The sequence below is a fragment of the Marmota marmota genome, unplaced genomic scaffold (assembly GCF_001458135.2).
Source record: "Marmota marmota marmota unplaced genomic scaffold, marMar, whole genome shotgun sequence".
NCBI lineage: Eukaryota > Metazoa > Chordata > Mammalia > Rodentia > Sciuridae > Marmota > Marmota marmota.
In genome coordinates, this window is record NW_026000026.1 from 11,093,495 (window position 1) to 11,098,362 (window position 4,868).

A 4,868-nucleotide genomic window follows, 5' to 3' on the forward strand; every position below is an offset into this window, starting at 1 on the left:
ATTTTCTGTGAGTACCAATTATTTAGACAAGAATTTGAACAAGATATGAATCTCTTGAAATAAAGATTTAGAAAAGTGGTAATTTTTAGTTTATTGCACATAAAAAATGTTTATATTATGGGGTACCATGTAAGGTTTCAGTCTATTCAACACTGTATAATATTACCATCAGGACAGATTTCGAAGCATATTGACTTAATGTCATGGCTTGATCTATATTGTCCCCTAAGACTAATGTGTTGAAGGCTTGGTTCCTAATGCAGCAATGGCCAGAGGTGGGCTTGGGACTTTGACCTTCTCATTGATGGATTCATAATTTGATGGCATTTTCTGGGAAGTGGTGGACACCTTAGGAGGTAAGGCCTTGTTGGAGGAAGTGGGTCGCTAGGTGTGTCCTTAAAGAGTATACCCTGTCCCTCTCTTACTCTTGTTTTATTTGCTTCCCCATGACTGTAAGACAAGCAGTTATGAACTATCACATTCTCTCTGTCATGACATTCAGTCTTGCCTCCTGTCAAAGAGGTGGGACCAAGTGACCAGGGACTGAAATGTCTGAAACCATGACCCAAAAGGAATCGTTAGTTGTTTTTCTCAGGCATTTTGTCACAGTGATGAAAAACTCCCCAGCACAGCTGAATTTTAAATAAAAGAAATCAAATAAAATATGTCTGAGTTCCCCAAATATTAAAGCAGGTTTTCTGTTCAGTAGCAGATAACATTTCACTTATAAATCATTGTTGGATATTCCTGTTTCGGGTGCTAATTAAATTTGAATCCCAATACAAATTCATAATATAATAAAAGGTAGTTAGAAAAGGTAAAATGAATCTTAACATGATGCTAATATTTTGAAGCATTGGAAACTTCAGCTAATAAAGTATCGTCCAAAAGCATAATTATAACACCTTTGCTGCAAACAGAAGCTTGATGTATATAAAATCAATCTGACTTGGTATCCTGACTATGATGCCAGTGGATCAAGAGCTTAAATACCTTAACAATGATGATGAAGATAATAACTCTTTGGTTGTTTGTCTTTAAAAAAGAAAGGGTCCTGAGTATGGCCAGTTGCCCTTCCAACTATGAATTGGCATCCTTTCCTTGTTATGGAGGAAGAACAAACAATTGGTTCTCTTAAGTTGGTTTTCTTTGGCATTTGGGACTGGTAATGTCAATGTAAGTCTATTTTCAGATTTAAATTGCCCCAACCACATGTTATTAGAGTGGTAAATAGTGACGGTTAGTAAATTAACTTCTCTCAGTATAGATAAACACAATCTAATTTCAGTTAACGCCTTTCCGATGGAAAAATCTGTTTAAAAGTCATGGTATTTCCTACATGCTGTGCCATAAAAGGAGAAAGTCTTGGCTTTCTTGGATGGCTTCAGTTCCTGCCCTGCTTCAGGACAAAGAGATCATGCCATAGTTCTTTATCCATTAAGTGAGAGGAATCAAAATGTTCTGTCTGATTTCATGTCTTCGGAGTGAACTTATTACCAAGTGCTCACATAGCAGAAGCTAAACAGTCCCAGTTGATTTGATCTGTCTTTCAGGCTGGCCACCTGTCCTGTTACACAGTTCTCCTCTCATTGACCCTTTAAAATGTATCATGATCTTGAACCCAAGATGCTAGATAATCATAAACACCTATAATCCACTACATGCCTTGTAGGAGAGAATGTCCTACTCATCACTAGATGTGCTCAGTGTTCCTGGGTGTCAATACTTTCAGCTTGAAGAACAAGGAAAAGTGTGTATACTAATGTATGTTGAGACAAGATCTATAAACTTTTTTATGTAACTGTACCTAAATTAAGCTAAACGTGAGTTCATATCCTTGTCTTCTATTCTAATTAATTAATACAAGGGACATCATAGTGATTTCCTTTTGCTTACCTGGCAGTGAAAAATGTGACCCCTAAAATCCAGCATCCATTTACTTAATTTTAAAGTCCATATTTTATGTATGATAACAACACAGTCATTAACACATGCACTATATTGAACTGCAGTGCTTATTTAGAGTTCCTCTTTTCTTTGGTCTTATAGACTTTACTCATTTCCAGTTACATAGGATAGCACATTTTCCTCACATCAATGAGTTGTTTCATATATTTATGTCACAGTTAGCTTGTTAATTTATAATTTCATCCTGGATCTCTTTTCCTCCCAAATGATTTTTTGTTGTTGTTGTTGTTCCAGAAATTGAATCCTGAGGCACTGAGCCACTGAGCCACATCCCCAGTCCCCAGGCCCTTTTTTGTAGCACCATTGAGCCCAGCTCTCCCTAGTGATTTTTGGATTTGCATACATTAAGGTTTGCTCTTTCCTTTCTTTTTTTTTTTTTTTTTTTGGTATTAGGGATTGAACCTAGAGGCACTTTAAAACTGAGCCATATCCCCAGCCGTTTTTATTTATTTATTTTTTTATTTTGAGGAGAGAGTAGGATCTCACTAATTTGTTGAGGATCTCTCTAAGTTAGCCAGGTGGCCTAGAACTTGTGATCCCCCTGCCTTTCAGTCACATAATGCCATGTGTGTGCAACTGCAGTATCATACAGACTATATTCATTGCCAAAAAACATTCCCTGTAGGCAGCCTATTATGCATCCTCTGAATGCTTGGCAATCCATAATTTTTATTATCTTCACAATAGCTTTGTCTTTTCTGAGAGGTTTCAAATTGTCTTTCTAGACAGGCTTCTTTCACTTAGCAATATACATTTAGGATTGATACATGTATTTAATTTTTGTTTCCTTGTCACTTTAAAGATTTCTACTTTTTTTTCTATTTATCTCAAATGAGCTTTAACATCTTGAGTATGTGTCTAGGTGATAATTTGGAAGCTTTTCCTGACCAGATTTTACTCAACTTCCTGAATGTGTAGGGTAATATTTTGTGATGAAAATACTTTGGGATATTTTCTCACCATTATCTTTTTTAAAAATTGTATGTACTTTCTCTGTATCTTTTTGGACTCCAATCATATGTACATTGTGATGTTTAATATTATCCTATGTGTCTCTGAGGCTCTCTTTATTTTTTTTCAATATGTTCTGTTATTTGAACTATAATTTTCTCTTATCCTTCATTCAATTTCCTATTTTTTCTTCTCTGTTAAATATGCTCTCGAGTTCATCTGATATATTTTTCAATTTAATTACTGCATTTTTTAGATCTAAATTTTCCATTGTTGTCTTTCTTGTAGTTTTCATTTCTCTCACACAAGTTTTCATTCATTCATTATTTGAATATATCTCTTAGATTATCTTAACATGTTCCTTGTAACATATCTGCATCATGTGCACTGAAATAGTTGCTCTAGCTAATATGTGGGCCCCCTTAGAATCATTTTCTATTGCTTTCTTGTTTCCAGAGCAGATAAAACACTTTCCGGCATCTCTAAATTCTCAAAAATTTTTAGTTTTGAACTATCCATTAGAGAGCACATTGTTACAACTTTGCATTCTGTCTTAAAAAAAAGTACTTTTCATATCTATGCACATTTTTCATTTATTTCCTTGTTTGTTTATTATCTCCCTAGTTTTACTATATAATTAGTAGTCAACCAATGATTTAAAGTTAAGTATTTTACACTTTTGTTGCCTGAATTTTGTGGGGGTTGAAGAATACATTTAGATGTACAGGGGATTCATGTTTCCTAGTGCATTCAATATTGCCAGACTCTTTTCCCCATGCATACATGTAATTTAGAAGTCAGATAGAAATGTGTGAAGAGTATATGGCCAGAGCTCTTCTACAGATCTCCTCTCTCCATGTCCCTGATTTAGATTTCTTACTGTTCTACTACCTGACCCAAACTGAGTCCACCACCTCTTGCTAGGAAATATTTTGAGTTTTTATTGCTCAAGCTGAGAGAGAGAGAGAGAGACATTCATCAGACAAGAAAGTTATAAATCTGCTATTCCTGTTTAGAATAATAATGACACAATGTGTAGTAAAGACATAAACCAATATGTTTATGTCAGTAAATTACTTATCTTTCTAAAAACATTTTATGTATGTACACACACACTTTGCTTAACAGTGTGGATATACTCTAAGACGTGTTGTTAAGTGAACTTGTCCACACATGGACATGATACTCTGCACTTTCCAAAACCTAAATGGTGTGGCCTACTACATGCCTAAGCTAATTAGTCTGTATGGAATTACCTACTGTTCCTAGGGCCATGATGAACAAAACAACATGAGATTGTATAAAGCACAAGAGAAAGTGATGCCATAAAGAGATGCAATACACATGAAATGTATAAGGCACCACAAGCAGAGCATGCAGAATGTCTTACAGTACACATTTTTAAAACTGTTTCTATTAGTGCATAATATTTACACATAATAGTGTTTTGACCTACTCATACATGCATGGAACATGATTTGCTCCACTTCAGTACCCAGGGCTTCCTCTCTCCCTCCCTCCTTCTTCCCCCTATTCCCCTTTCTCTACACTACTAGTCTTACTTCTATTTATTTATTGTTTCTTTAAATAAAAATGTGGAATACTTTACAAATTTGCATGTCATCCTTGTGCAAGGCTCATGCTAATCTTCTCTGTATCATTTCAATTTTAGTATATGTGCTGCCAAAGCGAGGATGATAGTCGACATTTTAATGTAAGCAGAACAGGTACTCTCTAAAATAATGACAGCATGCATAGTAAATACATTAGCCAGTAGCATAGTGATTTGTTGTCATTATCAAGTGTTTTTTATTATGCTTTATTGTATGTAGTGTGCTCTTGTATGACTGGCAGCACAGTAGGTTTGTTACATCCAGCACTACCACAACATGAGCAATGTTTTGTGCTAGGAGACAGAAACTTTACAGTTCCATGATGATCTTATGGCC

General features: G+C 35.2%; 1 non-coding gene across 1 annotated transcript; it reads right to left on the reverse strand.

The window, feature by feature from the left end:
• Positions 1–4,508: 4,508 nt before the first annotated feature.
• LOC125619274 lies at positions 4,509–4,611 on the reverse strand. The gene has a single exon (XR_007350762.1). It is a non-coding gene; the product is annotated as a U6 spliceosomal RNA (small nuclear RNA).
• Between the last annotated feature and the right edge of the window lie 257 nt (positions 4,612–4,868).